Source organism: Monodon monoceros, unplaced genomic scaffold (assembly GCF_005190385.1).
Source record: "Monodon monoceros isolate NGI ecotype Baffin Bay Population unplaced genomic scaffold, NGI_Narwhal_1 Super_Scaffold_1, whole genome shotgun sequence".
Taxonomy (NCBI): domain Eukaryota; kingdom Metazoa; phylum Chordata; class Mammalia; order Artiodactyla; family Monodontidae; genus Monodon; species Monodon monoceros.
In genome coordinates, this window is record NW_021703765.1 from 38891694 (window position 1) to 38911129 (window position 19436).

The 19436-nt window shown below is 38.0% G+C and overlaps 1 protein-coding gene across 3 annotated transcripts in view; it reads right to left on the reverse strand.

Annotated features, from left to right (window-relative positions):
- DTNA (dystrobrevin alpha) overlaps nt 1-10234 on the reverse strand; it is a 391329-nt gene extending 381095 nt beyond the window's left edge. For 2 of the 3 annotated variants that reach the window (XM_029231333.1, XM_029231341.1), the window contains exon 1: nt 10010-10234. The gene's annotated coding sequence lies outside the window, so the exon portion shown is untranslated. The remainder of the gene's footprint in view (nt 1-10009) is intronic. The other variant, XM_029231343.1, reaches the window with a different exon arrangement.
- Between the last annotated feature and the right edge of the window lie 9202 nt (nt 10235-19436).

The window sequence follows — 19436 nt, forward strand, 5'->3', positions numbered from 1 at the left end:
CTCTACTGGGTGGTGTCATGGGAGGCCTAGAGGAGAGTAAGGACTATCATAATGGCCCAGCAGTAATTAGACCACCTCCCTGTCCTCATGTTGTCAGGTGAGGGCACATGGGCAACAGAATGAGAGGTATCAGTGAAGACCCAGTGAGGAGCCTGAATTCATACCCTACCCCACATGAATTCGGAGCCCTCTCAGGTGACAGGGGAGACTGGGTAAGAAGTCTACACTTCTACATCCACTGGTGATGAGGTGGCACCATTCCCATTTTGCTGGGGTGATGTTACTGGAAGCTAGCTAAAATAGAAAGTTAGGGACTTCCCTGACAGTCCAGTGGTTAAGACTTTGCCTTCAAATGCAGGGGGTGTGGGTTCAATCCTTGGTCGGGGAGCTAAGATCCCACATGACTCACGGCCAAAAAACCAGAACATAAAACAGAAGCAATATTGTAACAAATTCACTAAAGACTTTAAAAATGGTCCACATCAAAAAAAATCTTTAAAAAATAAAATAAAATAAAACAAGGTTAAAATAAGATCCAGAGTCTTGTAACATAATAAGAAAACGGCCAGGTTTCAGTTGAAAATCGTTCATCATACCAAGACCATGGAAATCAGAAACTGAGTGAAAAAAGACAATGACAGATGCCCATAACGAGATGACAGAAATGTTAGAATTATCTGACAAAGTTTTTAAAGCAGCTATAATAAAAAAAATACATCAAAATGAGAAATTATGAACATGCTTGAAACAAATGAAAAAGTAGAAAGTGTCAGCTAAGAAACAGAACATATAAGAAAGAACTAAGTGGAAATTTTAGAACTGAAAGAAATCAGTCACCAAATATAAAATTTAGTGGGTGGGCTCGATAACAGAATGGAAGTGACAGAGAAAGAATCTGATAGATAGGTATGATAAGATAGAACAATTGGAATTACCCAGTCTGAACAACAGAGAAAACAGACCAAAACTAACAATGACAACAAAGCCTCAGAAACCCGTGGAAGCTCCCAGAGATTTTCAGGCTGGTCCTAATCCCTGGAAGCTGTGAATGTGACCTTATACAGCAAAAGGGATTTTGTAGATGTGATAAAGTTAAAAATTTTGAGATAGGGATAATATCATGGACTATCTGGGTGGGACCTGAATGTAATTAAGTGTCCTTAAAAGAGGGAGGCAAAAAGAGATGTGACTATAGAAAGGAAGTAGGAGATGTGATTACAGAAGCAAGAGACTGGAGTGATGTGAAGAAGGGATTGTGAGTCAAAGAATACTGGTGGCCCCCAGAAGCTAGAAAAGGCAAAGAAAGGTATTGTCCCCAGGAGCCGTCAGAAGGAACTAGTCCTTCCAATCCCTTGACTGTGGCCCAGTGAAACTGATTTCTGACTTCTGGTCTCCACAACTGTAAGAGAATAAATGTGTGCTGTAAAACACCACATTTGTGGTAATTTGTTACAGCAGCCATAGGAAACTAATACACTGTGGTACTATAACAAAAGAGCTAACGTTCATGGCTTAGAGACCTAGAAGGAGAGGAGAAAATGGACAGGGATCAAAAAGTACTCAAAGAAATAAAGGATGAATATTTCTCAAATTTTGACAAAAGACCTAAATTTATAGATTCGTGAACCTGAATGCCAAACAGAAAGCCCAAAGAAATACATGTGTCTAGTTAAGACTTAAATGTAAGACTTGAAACTATAAAACTCCTAGAAGAAAACATAGGGGAAAAACTTCATGACATTGGTCTTGACAATGATTTCATGGATATGACACCAAAAGCATAGATAACAAAAGCAAAAATAAACAAGTGGGACTACATCAAACTAAAAGGTTTCTGCACACCAAAGGAATCAACAGAGTGGAAAGGCAATCTAAGGAATGGGAGAAAATATTTGCAAACTATATATCTCATAAGGGATTATGCTCCCAAATATATAAAGAATTCCCACAACTCCATAGTAAGAGTAATAACTCAATTTAAAAATGGGCTAAGGGGGCTTCCCTCGTAGCACAGTGGTTGGGAATCTGCCCCCCAATGCAGGGGACATGGGTTCGAGCCCTGGTCTGGGAAGATCCCACATGCTGCGGAGCAACCAAACCCATGTGCCACAACCACTGAAGTCCGCATGCCCAGAGCCCGTGCTCTGCAACAAGAGAAGCCACTGCAATGAGAATCCCGCGTACCACAACGAAGAGTAGCCCCCGCTCACCGCAACTAGACACATGCGTAGTCAAATTTATGAAAACTAAAAACAAACAAAAATCTTTAAAAGAGCAAGAGAGAAATGACGCTGCATCTATAAGAGAAAACCAGTTAGAATGACAGAAGATTTCTCATCAGAAAACAGGGAGGCCACAAGGAAGTGGCACAACATACTGAAGTACTGAAAGAAAAGAACTGTCAACCCAGAATCCTATATCCAGTTAAAACATCCTTCAGGAATGAAGGAGAAATAAAGACATTCTTAGATGAAGGAAAACAAAAATATATTGTCACGAGGAGAACAGTCTGCTCTAAAAGAATGGCTAGAGGAAGTTCTCGAAACAAGAAGGAAGCAATAAAAGAAAGAATGTTGCAATATCAAGAAAGAAGAAAGAATACGGTAAGCAAAAATATCGATAAATACAATGAATTTTTTCTTGTTCCTCTTGAGCTTTCTGACTTATATTTGACAGTTGAAACAAAAATTATAACACTTTCTGATGTATGTAGAGGAAATATTTAAGACAATTATACTACAGATGGAAGAGGATAAAGGTACATAAGGAAAGGTAAGGTTTCTATGCTTCACTATAATTGATAAAATGACAACAGTGACAGGTAGTGATAAATTATATGTATATGATGTATATGATGTAATACTCAGAGCAACCACTAAAAAATCTATATGAATAGATACACTTAAAAACACTATAGATAAATAAAAATGGAATTTTATATATGCTCAAGTAACTGACAGGAAGGCAGGGAAAAAAACTCAGAGAAACTAAAAAACAAAAATAGAGGAAAAAAAAAGCCAAACAATAAAATGGCAGACATACATAGCCTTAATATATCAATAATTACAGTAAATGTAAATGGTGAAAATATACAAATTAAAAGACAGAGATCTGCAGAGTGGATTAAAATATGTAATTCACCTATATTTTATGAACAAGGAGTTCAAATCAACTATAATAATATAGCCAGGCTGAATGTAAAAGGACAGGAAAAGAAATATCATGCAAACATCAATCAAAGAAAAAAAGGAATGTCTGTATTATCAGATACAGTAGACTTTGAGCAAATAAAATTACCAGATATAGAGAGGAATATTATGCAATGATAAAATAATCAATACACCAATAAGACATAGCAATCCTAAATATTTATATACACACCAAACAACAGAGCTGCAAGATACATAAAGTCAAACTGATAGAAGTGAAATGAGAAATAGACAAATCCACAATTATAATTGGAAAGTTCAAAAATTATTTCAACACTTAATGAGACAACTAGACAGAAAATTAGTAAAGACATACAAAAATTCATTAGCACCATCAACCTACAGGATCTAATGAGCATTTACAAGACACTCTACCCCAAAACATCAAAATACACAATCTTCTCAAGATTGTTTCCATGAAACATATGCCAAGATAGACATTTTGGGCCATAACATAAACCTCAACAAATTTTATAAAAACTGAAATCATACGGAGGTGTTCTCTGACCAAAATGGAGAAAGATAACACAGGAAATAAAGTTCTCTGACCAAAATAAGAGAAAGATGACAGAAAAATCTCCGAACATTTGGAAATCAAATGCCACCCTTCTAAATAACTCCATGGGTCAAAGAGGAAATCTCAGGAGAAATATTTAAAAATCGTACTTGAACTGAATTAAAATGAAAACACAACATATCAAAATGTATGGGACACAGCAATGGCAGTGCATCAGGGAAATTTATAGCACTACAAACATGGATTGGATATATTCTAACTTTTCAGATTATGTTTGTCAATGTAAAATAATCATATAATATGTTTATATGTTTATCTGTATTACTTTTTACAATAATATATGATACCACATATGATACTTTCATTCATGTTGCTGCAGGTGACAAAAAAAGATACACACATAGCTGTTCAGTTTTCTGTGCTGTGTTGCTACTATCAAATCTGTTCAGAAAACATAGCTGTGTTGCAGGTCTTGGCACTGTTCTTGGCTTGTGCTTGCTGTCAAAAAGGCAATCTTCTTCTTACTCAAAATAAACCAGAGCTTTATCATCATTCCTAGATCCAATCCCCACTGACAAAAAGGGATATCACCAATTTTACAAGCTTAGCCTCTACTCTCTTTGCTGGTATTTATGCAGGGATTACCGTCCTAGGCTGAAGTTCTAAAACACAGTTGTTCCATTAATAAGTCATTTTTATGTGATAAAACTATTGAAGGGAACTGGCTAATTTCATGTGGTAATAATTAGGTCTGTTCACTAATATTGCAGTTTACTTCCATCTGGGCATGTGATAGAACAGCACTTCTCTTTCATCTTCAAGTTAGGAGTGGCCTTATGACTTGATTTGGCCAATAAAATATGAGTAGAAGTTCCAGGTGCTGCTTCTGATAGAAGACTTTTAAGAACCTGTGGGTGATTCACCATGTTCCCATGTGTTTGATGAATGAATTATGAGGATCCTGTAGATGACAGGGGCTTTATGAGCCTGGGTCCCCGAGTGAGGAAGATGTAAAATAAGAGTCTTTTATTGACCAACTTGGGCACAAAGCATTAGCAAGACATAAACCTGTATTCATTTCAGGACCCGAGATTTTAGAGTTGTTTTCTATGACTGCATAACCTAAACTATTATAACTGACTAATATATTTTGTATTTACATTAAACACACAAAAGTCTTTGCAATAGGACACTGCTCTATGGCATCAAACTGTAAACTATAGTTAATGAATTATTCATTGGTGTACTTGATGGAAGCTTCCACTCTGATAATACACACACACACACACACACACACACACACAAAGTCAAATCAAGCCTTGAGTCCCTTTCCTTATGGTATAAACTGGAACAATAGTTTACTAGTTACTCCATGAGGCTTTGTATTTTGGGGAGCATACAGTGAAATAATGTATCACATTCTTCAGGGATACATGAGTCACAGAAAATGTATGCGTGGCCTAGAACATTTCCAACAGCTTCAAAGAAGAGAGTCAGGTATTTGTATATGTGCACTCTATATAAACTGTGATTCATGGTTAATATTAACACTAATCATATCAACTGCATACTACCCATCATTTACAGGGAGAAATAACACTGATTAATGTTTTCAAACACTGTGCATAGATCTTCACGTGCATCAGCACACCTAACCAATTAGTACTTCACTTTGCTAATCACATGTGCCATGTGTTCTAGGTTAACATTATTTGGATAATATTTAACATTAAGTTTTTTTATCATAACAATTACTATGGGTCATGTCAAAAGTTTCCAGTGTAAAGATTAACAGAGACTTTTTAATTTTACCAAGATAATTCAATAGGTGTTTTTATGTTATACTTTATATCCTCTTTGCAGTATACAGTACTCTAGACAAAGATACTGGGGGTGGATGAAACAGGTGACTTTAAATTCTTAAGTTTATTGATGGTCATAGAATTTCCAGCTGTTAAAGATATTTTCCTAATTATTTGAAATGCTATAGTATATATTCTTGATGTTAAAAATTTCAATAGTTTCAAATGGTCCTCAAGTTACTATTTTTGAATTCAAAAAGTATATAACATAAATGAGAAATTCCCCATAATCCAGCAGTCACCAGGCTTTGTCTAGGCATTTATATACCTGTTCTTGCTTTATATATTTTAGATGTAAAATATGGGGCAAAAAGAATTTATATAAAGGCAGTTACAAGTTTTTCCACTGGTTTTTATTGAGGGAGAAGTAACCAAAAGATCAAATTAGGTGTTATGATTTTTAACAATGATGGGAACTTAATGCATCAGTAAAATTATGAACCAGATACTACAGTTATTAGTCTAACTATGACTAGGACTAACTACATCTGTAGTTAACAGTATGGATTACAGAATCAGTACTCGAATCAGAATCTCTACCTATGTGACAGTGGTCATGATTACTGGTCTCCTTGTGCCTCAGTTTCCTCCTCCATAAAATGGGGATAATGGTAATATAGGAAGCCTTCATTTGGCTCTTGTGAAGAATACCTAAGTTACTCTATAGAGCTGTAGAATGATGTCCAGCACACAGCAAGTCAATAAATTTAGTTATTATTATTGTTTGCTTTCAATTATTAATACACATTTCCCCAGTGTGTTCAACACTTAATTCACCTCACTCTGGTGCCTCTTCTCTTCCTACGGACATTTCAGGGAGTCTTATGGATGTGTGATGAATCGATTACGTTTCTATTTTGAGACATTCTGCCACTTTAACAACAACCAAACACACACACACACACACACACACACACACACAACTGCTTTTTAAAATTTGAAAGTAGTTGTTAAGGTAAAGAAAGACAATGACTATATTTCATTAAATTTAAATAACTTCAAAAATCGGATAATAACCAGATATGGGTAGCACATGCTCTACATGCTATAAAAAGTATTGATAGACGTTTTGTAATCCTCCCCATGTCCATAGGTGGATGATGAGGTGAAACAGTACATCAGCTGGTGAATAGAGAAGTGCAGAGATAACCAGAGCGAGATATGTCTCTGATTCAGAAAACATTGATGAAAGCATTTAAAAAGACCACCTGACTTAAACACCTCCTCACACATCATGCCTCTGTAAATATGTGACTTCTAGGGCATCCTGTTCCAACTTCCATGTCTGGCCCAGAATCCTTTATTACACATTCTTACAGAAATCCTTCTTTCAGAACTCACGGCAATTTGTAAATAAACATTTATTTGTATAATCATTGTATTGAAGTCTGGTCCCTGTGGCAGGGCGCACTCATCTTTCTGCTCACCAGTGATCCCCAGTTCTTTGCCCAGCACTGGAGGCGAAGGGCCTCTCAAGAAACAGAGACAGCACAACTCTCCCAAAACTAGAGGTAGGGGACTTGAAAGGAAAAAGTCGTGTCAAATCCCCCAGGTGAGATAAAAGTAGTGAGAGAATGCTTTTTCTAAAATAAGTAAGAGAAACTAGAAAACTGGAACAGGTGAGTCAGTTCAGAAAGGATATATGTATGTGCCATAGGATTTATGCCTTAATAACCATCAACGTTTTATATAGACTTGGAAAATTCAAATTCACTTTCAATAACAAAAACGATTGTGCCTGATGGCACGCAACTTTCCTGACTACAGCACTGTGCTCTAACACCCCCAAAGAAAGATGGAGCCCTAATATGGCGTGTGGAAGAGTTTAACCACTGAAGATAATTATTTTCATGTCCAAAGATCACGTTTCCATATAGTTCAGTTGGATTGTATTCTCTTTTCACATATAATGTGGAATAAGTGAGCATTTGAAGTATGTACACTGAATTTAATTAAACTGAAAGACAAGACTTAAGGAAATCTATGAATGTCAAAATAATTTTGAAACATTATGTGAAGCAGAAATTAAATTTACTTGAAAAAACAACAGATGAAGACCTAAGAGAGACATCTGTCCAATAAAATGAATATTATGAGTTCCATGATAAGTTCAAATGAGAAGTTATTCTCTAAATATGTGCAGTTGGACTTTACCCCATTGAGACCTTTCTTCACATCATGGTTCATTTAAAACAAGTGGATATTTTTACAGTATTTCAGCTTAGAACTAATGAGAAAATGTGATTTCAGTCTTCATTGCTACACAACTTTGCCTAAAGTACATACAATTGGTGAAAAGGCATGACATATACAAACACTCGCAATATAGCCTGCTTTTAATCACTGAGAGTTGAAAGAGAATTGCATAATTCTTCTTTTAAAACTGCCTAAGCTCTTGTCAGTGTGATTGAATTAAAGATGATTAAACTCGCTCAAAATTTCTGCAAGATGGTGTTTGGAAGAAAATGATGGCCCTGCTTTGAGCAAAGAACAGACTAATACCTTATGAAGTTTAAAATTAAGTGCAAATTTAGAGATTCAGCTGCCTGCTTTATAATTTACTTTGCTGATAAATCTTAACTGCTGAAAATCTTAACTTTGCTGATAAATACTACTTTAATCTATAATTGTTGTAGGAAACGGTCAATTGTGGCAAAAGGAAATGACTCAAAGGATACTTGCCGTAATTATAGTATTAGAAATTATAGTATTAGAAAAAGTGTTAATTGTCCCAAAGGTGTAGCACACAGTTAAGAGGTTCATCTTGGTAGAGACGTGGTCAATATATCAAATATAGAATATTTTAGGTCTTATTTTTATGAAAAAAAATATATGTTGGTTTAGAGTACATCAAAAGCTCAACTAGGCTCTAATATTTAAAACTGTACGACCTTGGGTAAATTACTTCACCTCTCTGTGTCTGGATTTCCTCATCTGTAAAAGGTGGACAGTATTATTACCTACCCTTTATGGTGGTGTTAGAATTAAGTGAGTGACTAAAGCTAAAGTTCATAGAACTGTGCCTGGAGGGCTGTTTTTTCCCTAAAGTTTCTACCTTTGGAATAAGCAAAATAAGTCCTTTTTGTAAAAGAAATTAATAATTAGGCATACGTCAACAATGTAGGTTACTGATATGTTTGAAAGGAAACACAAGACACAAACACCAAGCGATCATAACAGATAAACTTGAACAGAAACATCAACTCAAAAGACCCTTTTTTAGAGCAACAATGAACCTAATGGCGGTGAACTTCACTGCCAGAGTACATCCAATATCCCTCACCCCGACTCAAGTTCTACACTTACCTTCTCAAAACCATACCCCAATCTCGCCAGAGGAAAGTTTTACTACCAAGTCCCGGGCATGGTACCCCTGAGCCCAGCCCCGCCATCCCTCTTCTCTCCTTGGCTTTGGTCTTCTGATAGACACCTCGCCACCTCCCACTCCGGTACCAGAACGGACCTCGCTTCCGCCCTCTGTTCAGAGGAAAACTCCAGAGTGGGCAACAGGCTATAAAAGCCGGAGACACTCACCGTCCCCGCCGACCGCCCCCCCGCCCCCCCACAGGGCGCCCCCTCCCGCCCGGCCCGCCGCCCCGGCACCGCAGTGCATTGCAACACGCGCAGACGCCGCCGGCGGGAGAGGATCCCACCGCGGATTTCCCGGTCAACAGTAGCCCCCCAGAACTCTCCCCACGTGAGTGTCATCTCTAATGGAGGTGGCCACGCCACCTCCCAGCAGCTCAGCCCGCGGGGACCACCGAGCGAGCAACCGTGACCACAAAAACAACTCAACCCGCGGCGCGAGCGAGCCGGCTGCCCTCGCCCTCCCGGGAGCTGTGCAGCGGCGACGGCAGTGGCGGCGGGGGCTGCGGCGCGGCCCGACCTCGGCGGGAGGCCGACATTTACCTGCGCGGCCCCGCGCCCCCGGGCCTGCCATCCTGCCGCAGCCGCTCCCGCCGCCCCGCGGCCCCGAGGCGCCGCCCGCCGCCGCCCGGGGAGGCGCCGCGCCGCAGTCCCGGCTGCGGCGTCCGGCACATGCTTCGCGCTCCCGGCGGCCGGCGCCCGCGCACAGGTGGGAACCCCCGCGAGTGGGCGTTGGGGCGATTCCCTCCCTTCGCCGCGCTCGCCGCCCGCTTCCACTCTTGACTTTGCCGGGTGCGTGGCGCCTGCCCTTGCTCCGGCGGCCGAGCCTCCCCAGCCCGCGCCCCGGCGCCGTGGGCTGCTGCGGTCCCTGCGCAGCTAGGGCTGCGCGTCACCGGCATCTCCCGCCCGGCGGCTGGCTCCGCGGCACCGGGCGGCCGGGGTCAGCGTGCGGCAGCCGGGCCCCGCGCCCACCCTCGCCCGCCACACGGACCCCCTCCACCCCCGCGCCCTCCCCCACTCCGGAGCTGTCAGGGAAGAAAACGCCTCGCACACACCTTGGAATGGACGGGCGCCTCAGTCACCGACTCGTCAAACTCTTAGAAGGTGTCCACCGGCCTGTGGGGAGGTTTGGGCATGGAGTAGGAGCCGCTTTCTTATTATTTAATAATGTTGGAAGTGCCCGGTCCGCTGCCAGAGTTGTGGGTCATGTGGGCACAGCAGAGGCTGGCTGCTGCCAGTACCAGGGTTTCCTGAGGATCCTGAAACTATGATCTCATCCTCCTCATCCGCCTCCCCCGCCCCTCTCTCCGCGGGCGCGCACGCACAGCACACACACATACACACACATGCACACACACGCACACATACGCTCCCACGGCATGCACTATCCTCCTTCCTGGACCGAAATATTCTTCAAGGGAAATACGGTGTTCACGCTCTTCATTGAAAAAAAAAAAAAAAAAAGGAAAAAGAAAAATCCTTCTGGAGAAAGATTTTCCTCTTTCACAGCTTGATTTATGTGCTTTGTTTATTTCCTACAGTTGGCCCTCACACGTGCAAGGGAGCTGAACAGAGCCTCAGAATTAAAATTAAAAATAATCGTCCTCTTATGTCGACCCAGATTTTGGTCAGAACCCAAGACTCAAACAGTACAATTTCAATTTAAAACAGAGGCAATAATATGCCAGGTTTGAATATGGAATAGTAATACCATCTGAGATGTGTGCAGTGGGTTTCTTTCCCAAGCCGCGAACATCTCCCAAACATTACCTCATTTATTTGCAGAACATCTTTGCAGAGGAAGAGGATGAGAAGGCAACTAGTACTGTCACTTCAGAGACACAGAAGCACAGGGCAGATAACATGACTTATCCAGGTTCAAGTAAGTCAGTATGTCACTATAAACATTAATTGCACAGCTACTCACAATTTGCCAAATTCACTATAATAAATTCCTGGAAACTTAAGGTACTGAAAAATAATGAAGATATTTTTGATTATTTTTAAATGGCCTTCTGCCTAAGATCGCAAATTAGTTAATTTTTCTCTAGTATGGGTTTTCATAGAATGTTCTCTTGTGTATTTGTATATATCTCCAGTTTCATGTTTCCATTTATTTTCTTTCTTTCGTTTTTCCGGGGGTGTTTTATGTCTGCATGTCCCTGTGTGTATTCATATTCATTTGAGTGTTTTAAACTCCTTAGCAGTAACAAGCAATTTCAGTCAATGTTTTTGGGGGTAGTCACCAATTTCATAATGATTTCTGTATTTCATTCAATCCTCTTTTAAGTGCCTGGTGTGTATGAAGAGCTGTGCTATCTTTTGAAGGGTATAAAGGAATTTAATACATGGAACCTGTCCTCCATTAGTTTACATCTAGTTGTTGAGATGGTATATATATATATACATATATATATGTATATGTGTATATATGTCTATATATGTATATGTGTATATATATATGCACTGAATGATCTGTAGGTGAAACACTTTATTATTTTTAGTGTTATAAATTATCACAAAGAAAGTACAAGATACACTCCTTTTCTTTTTACCTACTTAGTTTCTGTTCCATGTTAAAATTACTTCATCTGTCCTTGTGTTCCAGATTTCATCTGTCTTTGACCTCCACAGTATCTCAGTGGCCAAAGTAATACATTATTCTGCCCTTCACCTGCACATGCACTGTACTCACATAAACACTAAATGGGAATTTTTTTTATGTTGTAAAAGTTCTCACAAAGAGCACTCTGGGATAGCATTTGTGCAGGTGTATATAGGAAAGTTCAGCAGCTAACCAAAGAAGAGAGGAGAGGAAAAATGTTGTGAGAGAGAGAATAAGTCAAAGAGAAGCAGAGAAAGGAGGTGGGGGAAAGGGAAGAATAAAAGGGTATTAAGAAGTTACAGGAAGAGGGAGAGAAGAAGGGAAAAAAACATAAAAGAAGAAAAAGAGGATCAAATTTCAAGTGAAAGCTAGAACTTTCCAAATTTTGCTGCATGGAAAACAAATTTAAGAAATCATAGACTTTTGTTATCATTACTTTTTGATAAGCTTATTGGAATTTAATGGTAAAGAAACCAGGTGTGAGTTCTGCAGAGGCTATCCTGAGTGATCTCAATCTTCATAATTCCATACAGGATCCACTAGAAGAAATAAATAGACTGACCTGTCAATATAATGGAATAATAAAAATGACAATGGAATCAAATAGCTATGACATAGTTAAAATTTTTAAGAAGAAATTAACACTGAAATTCAGGGAGGTATATGGGAAACCAAAGGCAAAGGTATATTAAAATAGGCAACAGAGCTAGGCTTGCAATATTTAAAGGAAAATAATAATAATAACATCTTATATTTTTAAAGCACTTCTGATTTTTCAAAGTGCTTTTCATAAGTCTTTATTAAGCCTAATAATAATTAGAGGTGGGCATCTCTGTGGGTTTCATTTTAAAAGAATATAATAATCCTCCATAGTTTTACACACGTTGAATGGAGAAGTGCTGAGCACTGTCACTCATGGTTTTGGAAATATTTATATTTTGTGATCGGTCAGCCCTAAAGATGCTGCTTTGTACACCTTCCTCCAATCCTTCTCATAATTCAACTAGATGGATTCCTGGGCATAGATCGCAACGGTGATTTATAATCTAGGATTTTACACATGCTGTTGGAGTTAAACTAGAAGCATTAGCATGTAGCAGAGTCTAATGGCTTTGCCGTATTTCTGGGAGATTTCTACACAAGGGTTGGAGGCCTGAATTGAGCAGCAGTGTTATCAAGAGCACTTTCCTTTTGATCTGCATACTCTTGGCAGCATTTGTTTTAATTAGAGATGTATTTAGGCTTGATGATTATAACATGTGTTTCAGAAATACATTACAACTCCAGTGACTCAACAATCACTAGCTGTTTGTGTCAGAAAAATTCCATTTAGGAAAAAAAAATATTTTTAATAGGACTATGCACACGTATTTGTGGTTCCTACTAATTTAGCCTATCTTTACCAAGGAAAATAATTTACTCATATTTACTATTTTGCTCTTATAACTTCTTGAGTTTTAAAATAGGTTATAGTGAAAATGAGAGTGGCCATAGGTCAAATCAGAATGTTCACTATGTTACAGAGAAACTAGGGGTGTGTGTGTGTGTGCTTTATTAACATAGTGATGTATGGAGTGTATATGGGTTATAGGTCAAATCAGAATGATTGCTGTCATCTGTGAGCTGGTCCTAGTTTGGGGGAATGAAGGATTAATAATTTTGGAATATTTAAAAGATTTGAATGACAAAAGTATAAAAGAAAATGGATTTGAAAGAGTTGAAGAAGTAAAGACATCACTATTTTATCAATTAAAAACACTTATACCCCTGGCTATAGACTACTGTTTCAGAGAAGGATGATATGGGGGCTTGAACAACACAAAATTTACATAAATACTGCTCCCGCAATACACTGATTAGCTTTCAAGAATGAAAAGTCTATTAACAGTCCAACAGAGGTAGAGATGATGGATCAACTGAGCTGTGGCTTGGGGGATTCATGGTTATATGATATTTTTGGTGTGACAGCTACAAAACTTGGAGACCAGGGTGAGCCCTGGGCAGAATTATGAAGTGGGCAAATTTTGTTCCTCTCTTTTTTTTTTTTCATTGTCCCCCCTTCCTGTAGAAGTCCTGCCTTCTCTCTGGCTCCCAAGGATAGTCAGAACCCTTTGCTGTTCTCTGACATTCCAAGATACCACTGTTTTGGAACTCATCAGCCTCAGACAGAACATGGTCTTCTGACTTGCACTGAAATGTGTAAACTGTGACCTAAGCAATCATAAAAATTGAGGGGGCCTCAGTATGTGTTTATATTCATAAACACCAAGGGTGTTCATTCAGCCTCCTCATGCATCACTTCAAGATGCATATTTATATAGTTAAGCCAAGTGTCTGTTTGCCTGAGAAATCCTGCTTTGAGGCACGCTTCTGACACCTGTTAGGGAGTATTTGCAAGCCCAGGAGGGCAGTTTTTCTTCCGCACCCACCTGTGTTCCCTGCCCCGTTACCTAGACTGAGTGCCTCATAGCTCAGCTGCTTCTGGCAGCACCTGTTTTGGTGCTCAGCCAGTGTCTCCTCGGTTGATCTTCCTGTCTGACTAACATCCTCAGGAGAAATGCTGTTTGCATTTTCCATGCTCTCCTCGGATGGACTGAATGGGAGAACGGAGCGTAAGAATGGGTTGAAGCGGTCCAGTGTATTTTGTTTCCTAGGGTTCAAAGAAATAAATCTGCTGCTATTTTAAATAGCTGCTCTTCCACCTTATAATGGCAATTCATGAACACATTTTACGGTGGTTTACGTCTCTCAATGGCATCACGCTAGTGCACCCTTTACTCCTGGAAGAATCTGTTCTCTCAATGGAACATAAACAAACCCCAAATGTTTCAGATAGGACTTGTGTGTACTGTCACAGTGGAGACAGTGCAAAAAAGCCAGCTGGAGAGCACAGCTTTACAGTGCTTATCATTTACTCACTTTGCTGATGATTGACCCTATTTTTAATTGCTTTGGGGCTGACTGTTTTTGTTTTGCCCAAGAATACAGAATGTCTTGATACACGTAATCCAGAATAATATTGAATAAAGTAGAAATGTCACTAACAAATTTGATCAATGTAGATGACCAATCCAAATAATTAAGGCCAAAAATTGCTATTTATTGAAAATGAGTTATCTGAATAGCTATCCACGTTATCTCAGGGAAATGTCTAATTTTTCCTTGATGATTTCTAAATAAAACCTAATGTTTTCAATGATACCAAAGAAACCTGTTACAAAGTGAAAAGCTTGGTCAAAACACTTTTATTTATGTGAAATCATTTGCCTAATTTAATTATTTCCCACTGAAATGGTTCTTTACATATCACATAGACACAGCCCAAATCTCCTGTAGATGGTCAGGACCATGTTAACAAGCACACATTTTCATTTAAAAGTTAATCCCTACAGTAAATACCATATAACTTATTTGATGCTGTGAAGCCTTGTATTTTATAACAAAAAACTAAATGAAAAAAAGGTGGGGGTAGAGATGAAACTAAACTAATCAAATTGTAATCTTTTAAAATGTGTAACAAATATGTGAGTAGATCCATAATTAAAATTTATTTTTGGAAATAATGGTATTTTACATTTTAGGAGGTGCATTTTGTGATAGTTTAAAGAGTATTCCTATGAGGTGATAATATATTTACTAATACGCAAATTTCTTTGTTAATTAAGATCTTATCTTTTATTTGTGCCACAAATATTTCCTCCATTTTGTTCCTGACCTGCATCACCAGATCAGCATGAACTTTCTATAGGATGTTAATGCTTTTCATTTACATATTACTTTTACTTTCTATGTTAATGTTAATCAGCTGGTCAGAAAGGAACAGGAATAGCAGAGATTTCACAATATTTTATCAAAACCAAAAGCCTTATGCTGTAGCCAGTTCCTAATCTACAGTTGGCCTTGTTTGTACTGCTCACTGGACAAACATGAAAGTTTCCTGATTTTGAGGTTGTTATTTTTTTTAATTTGCACATAACTCAAGAAACATTTTAAGATTCTCAAGGACAGAGGCCATGATGAAAACATCCTTTCTTTTTCCTCCCTGGAGAATCAAGCATGTTTATTTCATATAGGAGGTGCTTGGAGAATAGCTGTAGGTATAAGATGAGAACTCTGGTGAAGAAAATAAAAAACTTTTACTTCTGACACAATGAAGCATATGGAAATAATTCTTTTAAGCTTGTAAATACCTCTGGCAGAGCACGTTTTGATATGTTTTATGTGAACAAGCTGAATTGGATACCCTGTGTGGCTTGCTTTTGCTATTGGGGTACCTAAATCTTTCTCTTTCTTTGTATGTTTAAAACAAACTCCCCAAATTTTGGACAATGGAGTTACGCGCATGTGAGGATATTTATTTACATCTTGCGATCAATGTCAGGCCAGTATGTTTCTCTTTGTAATCATATTCTTCAATTTAACAAGGAAAAATAATTGTAATTCCACCGGTCTCTATCTCTGTCTTATATGTTTAGAGGAAGAGATTCTCTGCATTTAAAAAATTTTTAGTTTACATTAAAGAAAATAGAGGATATTTTAAGATCTTCTGTTTATGATTTCGAAGAATATAGAAACAATTTACTTATTTTATAGTAGAAGTGGAGCGAATACTTTAAGGATTATATGCATTGCATAAATATTATGTTCCAAATGCATTCTGTCCTGTTCTTACCATCATCAAAGTACATTCTCCAGCCTAGTGTTATCCATCCTCCTTGAACTCATATGAAACCGTCTTGAAACCTATTCACATACTGTGTTGTGCTATCTAATCATTTCATGTGTATTAGATATCAGAATTGTCTGCTCCTTCATCAGCTATTGTGAACTCCTTATCCTATACATCTCTTGTACATTTCACAGCATCTTGTAGTTATTCAGTAAACACTTGCTGATTGCTTTCCTGATTAACTGAAAATAGGTTACTATTTTGACACGATGTTGCCCCAAATGTAAGAGTAATGTCTTCTCTTTCTATTTATTATTAATCTGTGTGCATTTCCAAGTGTTAGGATATATATTCCTAGCACAGTATTAAATTTTTTTACAATAATGATTTAAAGTTTGATAACAGAAGTCTTCCTCTATTTCTATAAACAAATAAGAAGTAAAAACTGGGTTTGTTGTTTAGTTGCAAGGAGTAATACTACCTATGATCTCATAAATTTCTACTTAACCAGGAAAGATTACTGTAGGATCATTAATTGGGGGCAATATAATTTTTTATTTCTTACTTTAAGAAATTTTAAAAAACAAATGTAGAGGTATTTAAGTATAAAGGATTTTCTTTCTTTGGTATTTTTTTTCTCACTGTTGTAAATTTTTGATAATCTAAAAATTTAAGCTGATTAACTTTTCCAGTTATATGCTCAACATGACTACAGAATGGTTTATATTTGCTCAAAGAAAATGAACAAATATTTCAACAACTGAAAATATTTATAAATTGCCTAATATGTATTAAATACATATGTTTAACAATAGGTCATATCAAAAAGCTGCAATCTACAATCAACAGTGTTTTTACAAAATTCAAATTTGCTACCTTAGTTTTTATTTCTAAAATTATGTTTTATTTCTCAATTATAATTTTCTTCCTGTCCCAAATGGAAAAGCTAAATATACCAGGACCTGCTCTACTGCTGCCTCTGTGTCATCTGACGTGGAAAAGATTTCCGGTCCTTTCTCCTGTTAGCTGGAATGCTTCTTACTAGGCAGTGACAAAGGATTTGGCTCCATCTCTTAGCTTTTATTTGCACTGCCTCTGGGGCACCTTTAACCTGTAAAACCTTCCTGAGATAAGACACTCGCTGGCAGCAATCCTCAGTCTAACCAGAGTAGGATCACCCAGTAAGTGCCCTATGTGTGGGCTTTTAACATTAGCAACAGGGGCACTAAAACAGTTAGAAGATTTGCTTTAAAAGCTTCAAAGTAGTTATTCATGAAAAGCAAATAAAAACTTCACTGGCCTTAGCACACTTATTGTATGGTTACTTAGGTTTTCTTTAACTTTCAAACACATATAATGATACCCATTATCCAGCTGTAGCAATTATTAACCCATGGCCAAACTCTTCCACATCATCATTCATCTCTCCACCCCTGTTATTTTGAAGCACATCCTAGATATCACATATATTCATCATAAATATTTCAGTCTATGGTTAATGCAATTTTAATTTAGAATTACACAATGGGAGTAGATAAGGCAGAATACCATAATATTGTCTGTGTTTAGGGGACGAATCTTAACTTGGTTGTTGTTGCACACATACATACTTAAAGCCAGTGTGGTTATTTATAAAATAGCCATCACACACACACAAACAATTACAAGTGTTTAGATGCAGAGTAAATAAAGACAGGTCATCCCTGGAGGCTCCTGTCCATTCTCTAGAGACTACTCCTTCTTAATGTTTGCATCTTAGTTTTCCAAGTTGGTCTTGTTTTGTAACTCCTCTCTGCTTCTGACCTGGTCCAGATTAATTTTTTTCCCCCAAGATGCTGGGCAGCTGTTTTTCTTTACTTGGTTTTGTCCCTTCATATTCTCTATCTCTCTCAGCGTCCTGCTCTGTCTCTCTCTCTCTCTCTGATCATAAGTGAACAGTCTTGATGATGTAGATAAATGAATACATCCTTGTAACCCACCTACACCCATCAAGATACAGGGCACCAAGAAAACTCCCTTTTGTTCCTTTCTAATAAATCTTTGCCCACCTTCTCCACCCGGAGATAATCACTGTTTTGATATCTATGCCTATAGTTTAGATTTGTCTCTTCTAGAACTTCATATAAATGGATTCATATAGTATATATATTTTTGTGTCTCTCTTTTAGCCCAGTGTTATGTCTGTGAGATTCACCACAACCAATGTCATTGTGTGTATCAAGAGTTAGTTCCTTTTTATTGCTGAGTTGAGTCCATGACATAAATATATCACAATATGTTTATCTACTCCTCTGTTGATAGACATTTGGGTTGTTTACAGTGTTTAAAACTTCGAATAAAGCTGCTATGAATGTTTTTATATAAACATTTTTTGAGGGTCTATACTTTCATCTCTTGAATAAATATGCCTGATTAGTTTTTAAATCTGTATTTTCATTTCTCTTTGATAAACTCTTAGTAAGCCTTACAGAGGCTATCAATTTTATTTATCCATTCAAAAAATCAGCTTTTGGCTTTATTGATTGTCTCTTTTTGGATCATTTTGTTTTCTTTTTTATTGATTTCTACCTTTATTTCTTCGTTTTGCTTATTTGAGGTTTAATTTACTCTTCTAGATTCTTATGGTAGAAATTCAGATTATTAACTTGAGGCCCTTCTTCTTTCCTAATATTAGAGTTTTATGTGATAATTTTCTCTCTAAGCACTGCTTTACCTGTATCTCATGGTTATATACTGTTTTTCATTTGTATTCAGTTAAAATTTGCTTCTAATTTTCCCAGTGATATCTTTTTGGATCCGTTTTATTTAGAAGTGTGATTTTTAAATTTTTTAAAAATAAATTTATTTATTTTTGGCTGTGTTGGGTCTTCGTTTCTGTGCGAGGGCTTTCTCTAGTTCTGGCAAGTGGGGGCCACTCTTCATCGCGGTGCGTGGGCCTCTCACTGTCGCGGCCTCTCTTGTTGCAGAGCACAGGCTCCAGACGCACAGGCTCAGTAGTTGTGGCTCACAGGCCCAGTTGCTCTGTGGCGTGTGGGGTCTTCCCAGACCAGGGCTCAAACCTGTATCCCCTGCATTGGCAGGCAGATTCTCAACCGCTGCGCCACCAGGGAAGCCTGAGAAGTGTGATTTTAATGTCCGTATATTGAGGGTGTTTCCAGACATTGTTCTGTTGTTGATTTCTCATTTAATTCCATTGTGGACAGAAAAC